Source organism: Carettochelys insculpta, chromosome 5 (assembly GCF_033958435.1).
Source record: "Carettochelys insculpta isolate YL-2023 chromosome 5, ASM3395843v1, whole genome shotgun sequence".
Taxonomy (NCBI): Eukaryota; Metazoa; Chordata; order Testudines; family Carettochelyidae; genus Carettochelys; species Carettochelys insculpta.
In genome coordinates this window covers 60,909,865-60,928,109 of record NC_134141.1, presented here as the reverse complement: position 1 = coordinate 60,928,109, position 18,245 = coordinate 60,909,865, and the positions used below count along the sequence as shown (strand labels likewise).

Here is an 18,245-nt window from a genome sequence, read left to right as displayed (position 1 = left end):
AGTAGAAGTAGGCCTGAAATAACAGCAGCTGGTCTGGTTCTGAAACCAAAGTTAATTTGTTCTTTGAAGAGCTGGACTGAATTCTCAGACACCAACCTTCCATGTAGCTCAATGAGCTGCCGGATAAAACAGCTTCAAGCAACACTGTAGTGAAAGTAAGAGGAGAACAAAAGCAGCATTCCACAGAGTGAACGTTCTGTTCACGTACTGCATGGATATTCCAGGAGTGAAAGGCTCATGACCACTGAAACAAGAACTCCATCAGCTGCTGTGCTTAGCCTCTGGTTCTCCTCAGACATTTGAGCTCCTTGGGACAACTTTTTGCAAGCTCCACCAGAAAACTTCTTTACTGAGCAAAGAGCAGGAACAGAGTGTACAGCCTGGCCTCCATTCTGAGAAAAGAACTTGGATATGGTGCCAGTTCCTGGAATGGTATGCAAGTTTCCTATGGAATTAAAGAACAAGAGAAGCTTGGGAACATAAATTCAGAACTTTGTTAGGCATAGAAAAATCAAACATAAGAGAAGACTTTGGATTTAGGCTTTATTGCAACAATTTATAACCCATTATCCCACCTTTCTCCTAGAGCTTCTAAGGTGTGAACTGCCCTTTTCACCTTGAATGGTGTCTTATAACATGTTAGTTCTCGATGCTAAACTATTTATTCTACCTTGCACTAACCTGTAACACTCCAAGTAATTTTTGCAGATCTGAAGAAGAGCTTTGCGAAAGCTTGCAAGCTTCACAAACAGAAGTTGATCCAATAAAAGATATTACTTCACTTATCTTATCTTGCTAAAATTCTGGGACCGACAGAGCTACAACAACCCTACAAACAAGAATGGAATTATGGGAGTTGGACTTCTGCCACAATTCTGCTGTGCTGTCAAGAAGCCTTTAGAAAATCTCCCAGAAGCCACTCAGTTGTTTTGGGACATGGACAGGTACAAAGAAGGTAATGCACAGTCTGCAGCAGAATGCTGCACAAGTAGGGAAGTGGGACAACTCACAGCCAAGACAGCACAGCCTGTGTTAACACATGGCACACCACCGATGCTGACACCATTATTCTTTAATTGGTTCACTGATACAAACTCTGTTATGTAGCACTTGATACGTTTTCAGCATTTTGCCCTCTCCCAGTTACTAATAGTCCTCTTGAAAGCAACCAAAAAACCCCAACACCCCAGCTCTTCAACACTCTGTACAGCACATACATTTGCTGTACTGGAAAATCTCAGCTCTCGAATCAACTGCATTTTTTTTTGATGGAGCTGATACGGTTATACACAATTCTCTGAATAACAGGGGCCTGGAAGATCTTTCTGATTAAGGAATGAACCAGCTGTAAACACAGAATTGGGTAATTTAAATTTGAGGTACACGGATTGTAAACCAAGCAGATTTTTAAATATAGGAACTCTTCTGCCTAGGGTAAATGCCTTCTTTACTGAAATATGAATGGGTTCATTTTTAAAACATCAACAACGAAAACACTATATATATTGTTAGCTTTGTGAATTCGGCTGCTCAATCCGCTTCCCATTAGGATGACTGCATTACAGTTGTTGCCTGCACTAGCGTGGTAGCATGCCACAGTATTTTCACGAGCAAGCCAATTTCTATGCTTTGGCTACATGAACACTTAAAATGCGACTGAAGCTGTAGCACTTTGGCATAGACACTTATGACAGCGATAGGAGGCCTTCTTTCTCATGTTTAACATCAGAACCATATCAAAATGATACTATTTTACGCTTCCCTAAGCAGCTAACTTTGACAATTTTAAGTAATACTAATCTCAGGCAATCGTCCAGGCATTTATGTAGAAAGCATGTAACTATAAGGAATATTATCCCCTCAGCATTAACACACAAGCAAATATGAAATACAGCAGGAGTAAACAGAGCGGCTATTAATAGTGCTAGCAGTTATTTCAGAATTTATATTGTCCAAACAATTTTGCAAATATTAACTCGGGCCAAAATGTTCATAACCGGCCACTAATTTGGGCGATGTCAGTTATTGGATGCCCAATCAGTTGTTGGATGCCACGCTCCAAACACCAATTGACTTCAGCTGAAGTTATGAGCACTCAGCACTTCTCAGGGTGAACCCTAAGATGTCAAGCTGGGCACTCACTCAATCAGCAGGCAGGTTTGAAAGAGCTGACCTAAAGGACTAGCTTGAAGCCCCAGAGTAAGCCGTTGTCAGACCACGGATTAGAACTCCTGGCTTCTATCTGGTGCTAGTCGGCCAGACTGTGCTGTCCTCTCAATATAAATACAGAGCTGAATGCTGATGCTCTCAATAAACGTGTGGTTACATTTTACAAACAGCAACATTTAGTGGCATATTTCAAGTCCTACCACATTCACGGCCATAAAAATACCCAGCCCGGACCAAGAAAACTAATCTTTTGTGTGCTTTTAGCCTAAACTATACAGATTTCAGGGTTGAGAACAGTGTTTCTCCAACTGGGGATCGGGGTCCAAAAGTAAGTTGCAGGGGGCGGGGTCTCAAGGTGACCCAACCAGCAGCAGGACGGAAGTAAGGGTAGCAGTACCACAGTCCTCCCCTATAATAACCTTGCAACACGAAACAGCCACGTCTTGCGTCAGGACTGCTACCATTACAATTGCACAACGTTTCAAACTGAAATAGCTGAAAGCATGAAAGGTATCATTTTAAAAAGCCTATGACTGAAATTGACCAAAATGGACCATGTATTTGGTAGGGCCCTAGTTAAACCGGCTGTTCTCAAACTGTGACGCATCGAGAAGTGGCTCATTCTGGCTCTCTGTTTCCAGTTGTTAAATATGGTTTCCTGTTCTGTGTAGATGTCTCCACTCAAGACTCAGCAATGCTCTTTCAATGGAGTTACCACACCTCCGTTTGGCAAGGAAGTAGGGTGACCAGGCAGTACATGGAGAGGTGGGTATGTTGCATATGTCTAAGACAAGTCCTAATGTCAGGACATCTTTTTGAAGGAAGGTACCATTTCCGTCCAGTTCCATTCATACAACTAACTCGCAGAGTTCTGAGTGAAGTCTTTGTTTCCCTAATCATTAGCCAAAGCCAGCTATTTCCAACACGCTGTGCAGAGGGCCAGCAAGAAACTGAAGAAGGTCTGATCACTGGTCAGAGTGTGGCTTAGTGAGCAGTCGCTCATGCCCCAGATTGGCTCCTGAGGAAGCTATGCTGGAAGTAGGTTCCATTCGTACATTGGGAGAACGCACTCCATATAAGGAAGTGATTTCATTTGAAACAGCAGGAAGCATGGCACAGCAGGAGGTAAGGAACTGGCATCTTTACCTTGGGAAAGCAAAATTGCTCTTGTGGTATTCAGTTGTTTTCTCAGTTTGTCATTAAAATGATAAGCTACTTTCTGCAGAGTGTATTAGAAATCCAGTTTCTTAGCAACTCCCCTCCCACAGAAAACAAGAAGGCAAGATAGTATGAATTCCCTCTGGGGGTTAGGAGATTCTGTTCACAACACAGATCGTGCTGTACATTTACCATGAAAAGCAGAGCTTGAAAGAAGCTGTCCCTTGTTGGACATAAAAATTCTCTGACTAAAACAAATTCCAACCTTGCCCTAAAAATAGACTTGGGAAACGAATGTCTGTTTTTCGCTAAACTCCCATAGAGTTTTGCACAGAGTTCTGTGAAGAAAATGTGTATTTGAGGTAAACAATCACCCACTACCATGACATTGTTTCAAAAGAAAGGGTTTATTTTAAACAGCATGTTCCTTTTCTAAGGCACCACCATGATTTACTGGCTGAGCTACATGACCAAACAACAATTCTATTAATAGAGCCTGAACCTCATGAAAACCTCTGCAGCCAGCTCTTTTAAAAATAATTTTCTGACTCAGACAGCACAGACCTTTAATGCTTGTTTGTCTTTTAATGTCTAGGCAAAATGCATCCCCTGCCCCCATATTTATACCACAATCTGCTTGAGTATATCTGATATTAAATCACACTAAGGTAATGTAATTATTGCTACTCAACATTGGGCTAAAGAAAATAGATCCTGCCATTCTAATTTGATCTCTTTTTTATGAGATTACATGTTTGGTTGATAAGGGAAAGAGTGTTGGTGTGATATACTTAGATATCCCTAAGGCACTTGATTTGGTACTGCATGGCATTTTGCTTAAAAAATGAAAGTGACATAAAATTAATATGGCGCACCCATTAAATGGATTAAAACTGGTCCACTGATCAATCTCAAAATACAATAATAAAATGGAAATCATCAAGCTGGTGCATTTCCAGTGGAGTTCCCATTCTTAGCCCTATGCTATTTAACATTTTTATCAGTGACCTAGAAGAAAACATAAAATCACCACAGGAAGTTTGAAGATAATACCAAAAATGGAGGAATGGTAGATAACAAAGAGAACAGGTTGTGAATAGAAGGCAAGCTGAACTACTTGGTAAACTACGAGCATATTAATATGTCTAACTATCGATGTATCTACCTAGGAACAAAGTATGAGGACATACTTACATGATGGGGGACTCTGTCCTGGGAAACAGTGACACTGAAAAAGACTTGAAACAGCTGTGGATAACCAGCTGAACCTGAACTCCTCCCAGGAGTGCCAGAAGACTTTTTTGAAGTGGGAGTGCTGATGAAAGCCAAGCCTCTGCCCCACTCCCAACTTTTTGTCTTGCCCCCCCTTACTCCTGCCCACGTGATGCTCCTCCCCGCTCCAGAGCAGGAGTGGAGCCGTGGCTTGGGGAAGAGGGAGGCAGACGGGGTAATAGGAAAAAGACTGAGACCTGAGTCTAGGTGCAGAGCCCTGGGCTTGGAGTTGTGGCTGGCTGCTGGCAACAGCTGGAACATTACACGTGAAGCCTCATGCACAGGGCCAAGAGGAATTGAGAGCTGCCAGGAGTGGGGCCAGTGGCAGCTGGAGGCCCCTAGCAAGGGGCTGTGAGCACAGCCCAGGGGCTCAATGTGGCGGGGCCTGGAGGAATGGAGCAACTGGGTGTGGGGCCACGAGCAGAACCCAGGGTACAGTAGTAGTCCCCCCAACCCCTTACCACTAGTTCCAATCCTTATTGCTCCTTCCTGTAGGAATCTATGGCCAAAAGAGCTAATGTGATTCTGTAATGCATAGACAGGGAATCTCAAGTAGGTTATCTGACACATGTATTGGGCACTGCTGCTGGAGCATTTGTATCCAAAAATTTCAGCCCACAATTCAAGGAGGATACGCACACACTGGCAAGGGTTCAGACCAGGCTATCGGACCTGCTGATAGCAAGACAACAATGATTAAAGGATTAGAAGACATGCCTTCTGGACAGAACCAAGGAGCTCAATCTATTTAGTTTAACACAGAGAAGTTAAGGGGTGACTTGATTACTATCTAGAAGTCTCTACATGGCGAACAAATATTTAACAGGCTCTGCAATGAGGCAGAGAAAGATATAACAAGATCTGATGGCTGGAAGTTGAAGCTAGACAAATGCAAACAGGAACTAAGGCGTACATTTTTAATCATGAGTGTAATTAAATGCTGGAATAATTTACCAAGGATCATGGTGGAATCTCCATCACTGGCAATTTTTAAATTGGGTAGAGAATTTTTGTTTGTTTGTTTGTTTGTTTTTAATAAAAGATTCCTCTTAGCAGTCATTTGGAGGAAGTTCTATGATCTCTGTTACAGTGGAGGTCAGGCTAGATCAGTGGTCCCTAAATGTTTTACCTTGCACCTCCCCCACCTTACTTGTGTCTATGCCCTTACAGAGATGCAGAAACAATTTTTATTGTGGGGGTGTTGAGTGCCACTGTACCAAACTGTAAACCCTGTGTATAATGGAAACCACTAAGTTGGGGTTGCTGCAGCATCCTCCACACTCCGAGCTCCAGTATGGGCCTCTGCGGACCTGAATTTCTAAAGATGCGTGTGTCACGCACCTTTCCTGACCATCCCACATAGATGTTGGTGAAACAACCTTTGTGATCCACCAATGTGTGCAACACCATGGAGAAGTACCCCTGGTGGTTTATGTGCTCTGAGGCCAGGTGGTCTGAGATCTCCAAAAAGGATACACGCTCCCTCCCCAGAAATATTAACAAGCTGTTCTAAGGGCCCTGGGCTGCAGATGTATAGATCCTCCCCATCCCAGCCACAACCTGCTTGTAGCATAAATAACCCTCTACCCCAACCCAGCTATGATTCGCTGGTAGCAGTTTAAAAAAATATACTCACCAGAAGTGCCCACTCCGGCATCGCTTGACTATGGAACATCCTGCAATGAGGGGACTGCCGCCAGGGTGATGAAGAGTTCCTGGCTGCTGGCAGGATAAGTTTTTCAGCCAGTTGTTGAATGGCTTACTCAGCATCTTCCTCCTCTTCCTCAGCCCTCATCTCCTCATCCTGGCTGCTCTCACAGGACAGCCAAGCAGTATCTCCTGAGCAGTCCAGGCAGCTCTTTGCAACTGTGGTTCAGCCCTTCCCCAGAATCTCATCAAGCTGCTCAAAAGAGTGGCGTGTTTTGGGAGATGACTCAGATCAGCTATTGGCTTCTTTCACCTTCTGATACACCTGCCTGAGCTCCTTGATTTTCACCCAGTGCTGCTGATTGTCCCTGGTGTAACCTTTCTCCTGCATGCCCCAGGAAATCTTCCAATAATGGCTGCATTTCTTTTGCTGGTTCACAGTTAATTCAGCCCAGATTCTTCCTTCCACCCAGATATGAGATCCTGCATCTCCTGTACGCTCCATGCTGGGGCTCTTTTGTGATCCTGAGAATCACAGAACACTGGACTGGAAGGGACCTCAAGAGGTCATCAAGTCCAGTCCTCTGCCCTCATGGCAGGTCCAAGCACTGTCTAGACCACCTCTGATAGATGTCCGTCTAACCTGATCTTAAATATCTCCAGTGATGGAGATTCCGCAACCTCCCTAAACAATTTATTCCACTGTTTAACCACCCTGACAGTTCGGAATGTCTAACTTAAACCTCCCTTGCTTCCAAGGAGAACAATTTTTCTCCCTCCTCCTTATAACCCTCTTTGAGGTACTTGAAAACTGCTATCACATCCCTTCTAAATCTTCTCATCTAAACTAAACAACCCCAGTTCTTTCAGTCTTCCCTCACAGCTCACGTTCTCTAGATCTTTAATCTTTCTTGTTGCTCTTCTCTGGACCTTCTCCAATTTCTCCATATCTTTCTTGAAATGTGGTGCACAGAACTGGACACAACACTCCAACGGAGGCCTAATGAGCACTGAGTCGAGCAAAAGAATGATGTCTCATGTCTTGCTCACAACACTCCTTTTAATAAACTCAGAACCCTGAGAACTCATGGCCAGCTGTGGTCACTCCTGAGGTCTGCTAGTCACACTGGCCAGAAAGAAAATGGAATTCAAACGCCCAGGCTTCCTGTTAACTACTTCCTGCACACCTGGAGAGCAATGGAGGTAAAAGCAGCCAAAACAATCCCATTGGGAGCATTGCGGGATACCTCTAGAGGCCAATAACATCAGTTTAAAACAACGTTGTTTCCACACTAGCATTAGTTCAACCTTTTAAATTCGAACTTGGCGTTATTCCTCCTGAGAAGGGCAGGGCACAGAAGTCTACTTTAGCACCCCTTAAAATCAATATTTTCAGCGAAGACAGATGTTACAAAATTGCGCTAAGTCCCTTAAATTCAACATTATGCTCTCACATAGACATAGCCTCAGTTGTCTGGCTGGTGAGTCTCGCCCACATGCGCATGTTCTAACTTACTGTAATATATGTGGTGGGGAAGCAACTTTCTCTTGGGTCAGACTGGAAGAGAGCTGAGAGGTTTTGCCTTCTTCTGCACCACGGGGCACAGGACACTTGCAGGTTTAAATTCATGTAAATAATGAATTCTCTGTATCTTGAATTCTTTACAGCATGATTTGAGAACAATCGGTAAGTCAGCCAGAAGTTACGCATGTATTACAGGAGAGAGTGGGTGACCTTCTATGGCAGGCAATGTGCAGAAGCTTAGGCTAGATGATCACAACGGGATGTCTGACCTTAAAGGTTATGAGTCTTCTTCCCTTGGAGTTACTGTTTCTTCATGTCCTTTGGGCCAAGTGCTCAGGTCATTCAACTACGCATCAAACACTTTTACTGGGGGACCATGTCCCATCGCTATAGGAAGGAATGGGCCTGACTGAACTTCTTTTCCATTGTCTATGTTAAAATATCCACATTTTATCATACACAGACATATAAAATATGTTTAGGCAGCATTAGAGTTAGGACAGCAGCCAAATGAAGCAGAACATTTATGGTGAAGGATTGCAGACTACTGGCTACCCTTGTCAGAAGTGAAAAGAAAATGCATACTATCCAGAATCACCACGCTATCAATCTGGCACTCAGTCCTACTGCTTGTGTCAGTTCATTTCACACCATTAGCACTTTCAGACATACTATCAAAGATTCCCAATGTATTTCCTGGGACTGTTTTCAATTTTTTTGATTAACTCTTCACTCTTAACACTAATTCTAAAACAAAAGGTCTGAACCCTTGGGCTATGTGTACATGGCAGGTGCTATCTCAGGATACAGCAGTGTTCTGAAATAGCTTCCCATGTCTGAGAAACACGCACATTGTCTGGAAAGTTTGAGATAATGGGCATGCTAGTCCGATATCCGTGTACACCTCATCACAGGAAGAGTGCAGGGATGCTTCAAAATAGTACTTTATTTTGGCATGTGGCACCGTTTAGACAGTGCCACATGAGAAAATAGCCTATTTCGAGGTTAGACTGTCATGTAGACATAGCCTTGTAGAGCTGGTCTTGTACTTATCTCATCTGAAATGATTTTTAGTCCAGTCTTGTACATATCTCATCTGAAATGATTTTTAGTCCAGTCTTTAGCTTGATTGCCCTTAGAAACTGTAAAAGATGAGACACATTATTATACTGCTAGTATTACAATAGAACCCCCTCCCAAGATACACGCGCTCAAGATGCGTGTATCTCAGGTTAACGCCACTAAGAGGAGCAGGGAAACTGACCAGCGCTGCTGTGCTGGTCAGTTTCCCGGATCCTGACAGAGGTAAGCAGCTGCTACTGTCAGTGGCAGCAGCCCAGAGTCAGGCTCTCAGCTGCTGCCACTGACAGGAGCATGGAAACTGATGAGGGCAGCTGCCCTGGTCAGTGTCCTGACTCTGTAAGCAGAGAGGAGCTGGGAGCCAGGCTGCCACCTGGTACCTAGCTCCCCTCCACTTACTGAAGCCAGGAAACTGACCAGGGCAGCTTCCCTTGTCAGTTTCCTGGTTCCCCCGAGTTGTGTGCAAAATTTGACTTACGTGGGGGGTGCGTTTTTACAACCCCCACATAAGTTGGGGGTCTGCTGTATTAAAAAAAATCATAACCTGTTGCGACAGGACAGTTAGATTATTATTCTGAAGTTTTAAAAAGCGCATGGGATTTGATGTGATCCTAATGCAAAACTTTCTGACTTGGCAGATGACTGAGCAGATCTAGTTCACAGTTTCCACCTACGTCTCACATTTCCTCACTCAATCCCTCTGTTGAAAGTTCCCATGACTGTTAATAAAACAAAGTGGGAATGCTTAGTGCTACTCTATACACACAGAAGCACGTCAGCAGCACCGCACACTATGTGTAGAGTGAGATGTAAAGATACACTAGCTGGTTTCACAAGCTTCATACTGTTGATGTCCACGCTAGAAATACAGACTGAAGCTGCATCTACACTATGAGAGAAATTCGAATTTAAGGCAGTTAGCTCAGTTAAGACTGTCTTCACTGTAAATACCATTGGCTCATTTTAGGAAGCACTAATATTGATGATATATCGTCAGTGCCTGCTGGGTGTAGCATCAAGCTTGAAATCTGAAGTTCGATTAAAGGCCAGTGTGGAAGCACCACATCTTAAAATCGAATTTATTAGCCTCCCAAGGTGTCCCCGTAGGTAACCCACAATGCCCCCCAGTGCTCCGCTCTGGCCCCTGCTCTCCAGGTGTCAGGGAGTTAGGTAACAGGAAGACTGAATTTCAAATCAGGACAAGGAAGCCTGTGGCTGCAGTGTCATGTCTGTATGAGAGCCTGAGAAAGGTTTTTCTTTCTCTGTTGTTCGCACTGTGAGCACGTCTACCTGTTACAAACATCCCCTGCAGGGAGTTGTGGTTCTGTCTGTACACTTAGAATTTTTTATGTGCTGCCTCATGGCAGCAAGGCTGTTGCGGGGGTCATGCTTGTAGAAGAAGCTGAGAAACTTCTCCTCAGTGGTTTACATTGTGTGCACCCTCCCTCCCTTCCCCACAGGTGCCATGCAGATGGGGTCTTTCCAGTGTTCAGCCACATCACGGGGGCAGCCCCCGACCCAATAAAAGGACATGCCTGCCGTTCGGTGCTGCCCATGCTGCCGGGCAGCACCATATTCTTGCTTGCACATGATTAGGGCCTCCAAGGGCAAGAAAGATTTTCAGGGGCTTGCAGCTGGCAGGGGAACTCTGCCCCCAAGGGTAAGATATTCTGGTGGGAACACATCAACTGGCTCCCCACCAAAAATATTTTGGGGCCATTCTGCTGCTGGAGGGAGTCTCCCCCAGTGGGTAAGATATTCAGGAGGGCTACTTCAACTAGCCCCCCCCGAAACCTCCCACGCCCCTAGCAATGGGCCCCTGGGGCTTGCTGCCACCGGGTGGGGAAAGTCTTTGATATCAAAATCTTTGATATTTGTTATAAAATCTTTTCCCTAACATTTCCTATCTTTCTTCATGCTTTAACCCCCAAAAACACAGGGTGGAAGGCCAGCTGAGATTCCTATTTCCATTGTAAGGTCCATGTATGCGATTTCACTGCCATCCCCAGTGGCAGCAATAAGTTGACTTTGTGAGGAGCGCGTGGGGAGGTGAGGACTGTCAAAATTGAATTTATAAATTCCAGAGTTACAAAATTGATATTAATAAATTAGATTTCATCTTGCAGTGTTGACACAGCCTAAGATTGAGCTCTTGTATCTCAAGCAGAACCGACATTCAACAGTGATATATGTAAGTGCACATGAGTACGCTATGACCATCCATATGACCAAGCTCATGGGCACGTTACCTTATTAGCATGAACTGAGCTCACTAATATATGGGAACATTCCTTGGGAGTCAAGGCAATGACTCTAGTCAGTAATTTAAAATCCTTCTCAGGATCCCAGAGGAGACGTCCCCAGACAAAACTAAATAAAGTGGAGAAAAAATTATTATTAATCATAAAGTACCTTCAAACCAAATTCTATGTGACTGATTGGCTGGATGGGGAAGGTCGAGAACAAAATACGCAGGACGTGAGGTGGAGTTAATTACAGATGCACGACATACACCCCACCACAACATACACCCCCTTTTGAAACGAATATTCCTATTTGGGCACTCCTGTTACTCTAACCCATTTAATTTTATTGCCAGTTTTTGCACAGAACGGCACAGCTATCTACCAGAGTTACAACTCAGAATTGCTTTGTGGACAAATCATACTCCTCTGAATGTACATCTCACATCATCATCATTTACTCAGCTTACACTCAGAGCAGCATACCAGACACTACTATAACATCCAGTAAAATTTGAACCGAGTTCTATACATCAAAGGAAAAATAAAGGCAAGGAAGTTTTCAACCTTATCAATGAAGCCAACAGGAGAAGTAGTAACTTTGAATCACTTATGAGGCTGAAATGTCATAGACCACCACCACACAATGTTTTCTTGTCAACTAGGTTGTTGAACCTGCGGTCAGTTTACAAGAATAAGCTTGATTTATTGCAAAAGTTTCTGTCTACACCTCAAGCTGCTTTTGTGATTATAAATTCTCATAGCAGAGCTAGAATGTACGTCTCTCAGCAACCAGTAATCATAACAAATGTGGTCACTTGATTATTTAAAGTGTATTCTCTACCCAAAAGGATCTAGTTTTTTCTGTGGCACCTGTTGCTTGAATGTTTAACATTTTTGTTGTGAAGTGACAGGCTCGGCATTATGCTCCAGTAAGTTGTCACTTAACATGCACGAGGTTGTCGTGCAGCATGTGTACAGTCAGCTCTGACTCACAGCACATTATGGTTACTCAAATCATATTTCAATACACGCGTTGCCAGATGGACTAGTTTTCTAGCCTACACTATGTCCTTACAGATCACCAGGCCTGCTGCTAGCTGTTCCGAGCCCCACAGCAGAGCAGTCGATGGGCCCCCCTGCACGCACAAACCACTGCACCTGCACTGGCTGGTTCCACCTAAGCCAGGTATTCCCACATGCCCACCTAGTAAGGCAGCCAACCATCCACTTTCCCAATCCACCCCTTCCCTGGGGACACGCCCTTGTCCTGCCTCTTCTCTGAGGCTCCAGCCTGCTCACTCCAGTCCTCCTCCCTCAGTTACTTGCTGTCCTTTGCCCTCACTCACTCTCACCAGGCTGGGGCAGGGATCTGGGACGCAGGAGGGAGTGTGGGGTGCAGGCTCTGGGAGGGAGTTTGGATGCTGCAAGGGTGAAGGGGGGGGTGCTTACCTCAGGCAGCTCCCAAAAATGAGCAGAACACCCCTCTGGGGGCAGCTCCGAGGAGGAATGTCAGGATGTCCCCACATGCTGCTGACCACACGCACTGCCCCATAACTCCCATTGGCCACAGCTCCCGGCCAACAGGAACTGCAGAGTCAACACTCAAGATGGGGGCCATGCGGAGACCCCCCCACCCCTCAGGGGATTTGGGGATGGTGCCAACCACTTCTCAGCATGGCACTGAGTGAAAGCAGACAGGAACCCTACCTTAGTTCTGCTATTCCGCCATCAGCAGCGGCAGCTCTGGGTCCCTTTAAATTGTCTGCCATCTGGACAATTGCTCCGGCCCTCCATCGGTGGCCCTGCAGCTCACTCCTGGAACAGTTAATAAAATGACAGCTTTCTTCTGGGTCTTAGTGTAGCTACAGCGAGGCAGCTGCATTGGTCTGTATTCTAACAAAACAAAACAGCAGCCTTGTAGCACTCTAAAGACTAACAGTAATTTATTAGGTGATGAGCTTTCATGGGACTGACCCACTTCTTCAGATCTATAGAATTTCCAGGCCAGGCTCAGGTCTATAGCACAGAGGTCCAAAACACTGCAATGAGAACTGAAAATAAATACATAAAACTGAAGGAGGGGGGATGAGGGGTGGGCGATGTTAAGTGTCCTGCATATTTCCATGCCTATGAATTTATTTTGTCTCTCTCCACTACAGGATTTGTAATGACTCTCTGTCTCCTATTCCTACTGAAGATTGCTGTTCCGTACAGAACCAGAGCTGACTTCGGTGAAGTAACCAATGTGGACAAGTCTGCCTGATTCAAAAGACGTACACGAAGGAGCATGGAAAGAAGGTGGAGCTGATCCCTTAAAGCGGTGTACAAACCATTCCAGACAACATAAGTGAGAATGTGGCTATTTCTACACCACAGCAACCTGTCGACAGAAGTCACTGTCGGAAGATACCTTCTGACCAAACTTCTGTCAACGGATTGCGTCCACACACAAGTGGATTGAAAGAGTGACCTGCTCTGTCGACAGAAGGCAGCCAGATGCCCCGGCCGCTTTCTCCACAGAACCAGCCCCAAAACCCTGGAAGACAGAGTCACATGGATGGCGGTACTGGCCAGGCGCATCCTTACAGGGACTGCCCCCACTCACATTCCCTGCCTGTGCTGAGGCTTCCCTGCCTCCTTGAGGGACAGCAAAGCTACCGCAGGTTTCCCAAGCTTGCTGTGAGAGTTTGACCTTTCCAGTTAGCCATAGTGCAGATGAGCCCCCGGGCTCATGCTAAACCCATTTCCACGTGCTTGAGCTGCTGATCACCCTGACTGCCGCCAACCTCCACCTCCTCCCATGGGACAGACCTTCCCCTGGGATCAAGGAAGGGGCCCTCAATGCCCCGGGGCCCCAACCATGTGACCAGGGGGGTCTGGACGTACATCACCAGTGCCGACTGGTGGGGCCGCCTGGTCCCGGGCGGTAGGACGACCAGCAGTGGCTCCAGAACTTCCGCGTGAGGAAGACCACCTTCCTGGAGCTCTGCACGTGGCTCACCCCTGCCCTCCACAGACAGGACACCCGGATGCTGCCCAACCCCCCGCCCGGAGAAGTGGACGGCCATTGCCCTACTGGACGCTCGCCATCCCCCACAGCTACCGATCAGTAGGAAAATAGTTCAGTGTGGGGAAGTCCACGATCAGCGCCGTCCTCATGTAGGTAAGGTACACTGGGGCTGCAGGCCCTGCACCTGGGCGGGGAGAGGGGGAAGGAAAGTCCCACCCAAGGGCCACCCCTTTGGGAGCAGGGGCAGGGGTGCAAGGGGGAATTGGGGGATAGCCTTGTCCCAGGGGACCATGCTGGCCCACCCCGCACAGTCCTGCTGCTGGGTGGGGGCAGCCCTGTGGCAGGGGGGTGCCCAGACAGCCTGGTGGGAAGAGGCCAGGAGGGAGCAGGGGAGAACAGGTGCTGACTGTCGCCAGCAGACGTGCCCATGAGCTGGGAGCTGAAGCTTTCTGTGGTGTGTCTGGGGTTGGGCTGGTGTCCGTGTGGCTGGCCTGCTTCCAGCTGTGGCAAGGCAGGCTCCCCACGCACACCCTAGGGCGTGCAATGCACCAGGCACTTACCAGAGGGTTCCTTGAAGAGATCAGGGGATGCCCTGTGACATGTGGCCCCGCTTGAGGATCCCAAGGCTATGGCAATCACAAGGGTCCCCCCCCAGACTTGGGGTATGAGGGCATCTCCAGCTCTGGGTGCAGCAGGACCCCTGGTTGGTCGTCATCTGGCTCTGGATCCTGCTCAGTTGGCGGTGGGGTGGGGGGTGGCCTTCACAGCCATGTCCAGAAAGGTTGGGGGGTGCTATCATCAGCTCCAGAGCAGGTCATATAGTTCTTGGTACTAGGGGCAGCGGCAGGTGCCCCTGACCTCATCACTGCATCCTGGGCCAAGGTGTACCTCTGCCGCAGATCCTTTACTTTCACCTAGACCTGCTCCATGGTCCAGGCAGGGTGACCCTGTGCTGCCAGGGCAGTGGCGAGCCAGATGTAGGTGGGTGCATTCTGCCTTTTTGGCAAAGGGGTCCAGGGCAGGGACTCCTCTCCCTAGAGCCCCAGGAGATCCCACAGCTTGGGCTCCATCCAGGATGTGGCCCTGCGTTTGGCAGCCTGGGAGGTTCCTGGGTCCCCTCCACCAGCTCCCCGGACGGCCCCTGGGGGTTGCAAGCTGCTGACTGTTGACTATCACTTCAATCCAGCTGTGGCGGGCGGGTACGAGACTGTGGATGTCAGCAGCCTCTGCGCCTGCTGCTTCCACGCTCTCAGATTCCTGCCACAGGGCTCCCTGCACCTTTAAAAGTGGCCAGAGGCAAAGAGCATAGAGCTGTGATGGCAGTGGAGAGAGTACCTCCCGGCTCCAGCTGGCCGGCACCATGGAGGACCTTTCTGGTGAAAAAGGGTCCCCAGGGCATCCGCATAACTTTTTTGTTGACAGATTCTGATGACAGAAGCATTCTGCCTCATCGGGGAGAGGCAGAAGGCTGTCAACATAATGTCCACAAAACCCATTTTGAAGAGAAATCAGATGCTGCCAATTTGCCTGACAATAGCAACGCTACAAATACTGTCTTTGCACTAATAAATCACTTCACATACCCGTAGCTGGTAAGATTCCAATTTGCACAGGAACATTGTACTTTATTCTCATTCTAAGAGCGAGTTAAGCTTTGTTTTAACATCGTTTGGTTTGACACAGATGGAACACGTAAAAAATCTGGGACTATGTCCTACCTTCCTATAACAAAAGCCACACAGACATGAGGGTAGGGGCTCAGAGAACTCCATAGGTATGTCAGATAGGGCTTGGGAAGGGTAGGCCACGAGGCTGAACAAGATCTGCAGAAAACGCAGACAGCTCTCTTCAGCAATTTGCCTGTCTGTGGTGAAGGCTTGCCTTGCCTTGCCTTGCCCCATGCCTGGCAGTAACACTGTTTTTCCCCAGCTCACCTGCATGGCTCTTCCTTTGCAAGCTGAGCTGGATGTGCTCGAGCAGGTGCAGAGCAAACCTGATGCTTCCTCCAGCCTCATTAATGCCTGTGTAAATATCTGTCAGCTCAGAAGTGGAGCATGCTCTGAACTTCAGCTGATTTGTTGACATGCTCTCTGTTGTCCCAGGCAACCCTTCCCTGAATGATCACAATCCTCCTGGCAGATCACCTTAATTGTAACATTTTTCCGGAGTCATTTGCTTACATATGTACCTGCCTTTGTATTTCCACTGCAGTCCATCTGATGAAGTGGGTTTTACCCAGAGTATCTTATGTCCTAATACATCTGCTGTTCTTTAAGATGCTACAGGACTCCTTGTTGTTCCCACTGATCTGAGGCAAAGTACATTTGCAAGCTCAGAAGGAAGCAAATTATGGCCAGAACTGTTTCTTCCCCTCTCTACCTTAGCCCACTCATTGATTCCACTAGCTTTTTCCCAGATAGATGGAGAAATGCGCACAGCCCTGAGGGTGTAGTGAAAAGAACTTGGAGGATCACTGAAGCTCCCTTATAGCCTTTACTTACTGTCATATGCAGCAAGATGAATTGTAATGATCTAGGAGGCTGTAAATTATTTAAGGACACAGCCGGAAAGCAGCTTTCCTCTCTCTTTCAGTGTGTAGGTATGACTCTGTCATTCAAAAATAGGAAGGAAAAAAAGAGCATATCTTAAAACAGGATGTGTTTTAAGTAGTCTGTGAGGCAAGCTGCCAGACAGGATATTTCAGGAGGCTACTCTGACAACGTGTTCAGCTTTACTCCTATTTACACCTAAAGAATCTGATTCTCCAATTTTGCACCTTCTACCGCATAAGCAGCTATGACATTCTGAGATGCAATCCCCATCAATGAGGAGCTGTGTCATCCCAGCCCTGCAAATTTGGGTGCCTCCCAGTGTTTTATTGCCATAGCTCCCACCTAGACCACTTGCAAACAAACAGCATGCAGTTCGCACCCTGACTGTCCGTATTAAACCACAACCCTTGCCCAGCAACTCTGACCCCAGCAGCTTGTCAGCAAATACCATCCACATTCTGACTTCCATCAGCCTCGGCTACTACTTGCAGGGTGACGTCAATACATTCCCTGAATTTTCCTTTCAAAATGCCTGCTCAGTACTGTCTAGCTCTGGCCTGGACAGTCTAGTACATTAGATCAATTTCCAGTGCTAAGGAGATCACTATATAACAGTCTGTGACCTTAAATGGAGTTACTCAGACTATTCATAACATGGAATTAGTTTTAATTAAAGAATACAATTAAAGAATATTATTTGACAACCAGGACTTATAGTCAGATATGGGTTAAATAAAAATAAAAATAAAATATTTCCTCGGACTAGAATGTAACAAAATTTAACAAGCTAGACAAATTAGGTCCTGAGCTTTTGTGGGTGAAACCCACTTGAATAAAAATCTGAACTGGATAATGAATTACAAACGAATGTAATGAATTGTATTTTGCGGCTATATATACACTGTCTCTGGACTGCTATATATAAAGACTCTGAATTCTGTAATTTCCACTCAGGAAATTTACCCAGGAAAGCTTAGGACCTAATAAATGTGTTAGTCTCTAAGGTACCAAAGGACTGCTTGTTATTTTTAAGTTACAGACTAACATGGCAACCCCTCTGAAACATGACTTAATTCAAGACACAATTCTTTCCACATGCTCCCAGCAACACAGCTGACCAAAACTTGGACATTTTTGACTCTTGTTTTTACAGTTTCTTGAGGTTCTCTCTAGATAAAGTTTATTCCCACTGTGTGGATGGAATCAAGAAGTTTCTGGTGAAAGAGGTTCCCTGCTGTTTGCTAACATGCAGGTCTGGTTGCTCTTTCCCTCTTCCTTGCCAAAAAATGGTTACGTGATAGGTGACGGCCCCTCTGCTTTTATGACACCTGACCAGATGTGCCAGCCTCTCCTTCATCTTTGGGGAAAGGTTTATGCACTCCACAGACTAGAAAACACACTTCCCTCATGATTTCAGCTTATGTTCATAACTTTATAGACAATGTTGCTCCATTTCACCATGACGTTGTCAAGCAAGTTATGAGTTTACAAATTATACTTTATAAGGCATATTTCATGCAAAGATTATCACGGCAATGTATAGGGCGTGCGTACAGGGATGCATTCCATCACCTACATTTTCATAT

The 18,245-nt window shown here is 46.2% G+C and overlaps 1 long non-coding RNA gene across 2 annotated transcripts; it reads left to right on the top strand.

The window, feature by feature from the left end:
* The first annotated feature begins 2,556 nt into the window (after positions 1 to 2,556).
* On the top strand, positions 2,557 to 15,635 carry LOC142013604 (uncharacterized). 2 transcript variants are annotated; one of them, XR_012645728.1, is made up of 3 exons: positions 2,557 to 3,294; positions 13,257 to 14,256; positions 15,530 to 15,635. It is a non-coding gene; the product is annotated as an uncharacterized LOC142013604 (long non-coding RNA). The 2 variants fall into 2 exon arrangements; XR_012645729.1 differs by lacking the exon at positions 2,557 to 3,294 and adding an exon at positions 10,499 to 10,900.
* Positions 15,636 to 18,245: the final 2,610 nt, after the last annotated feature.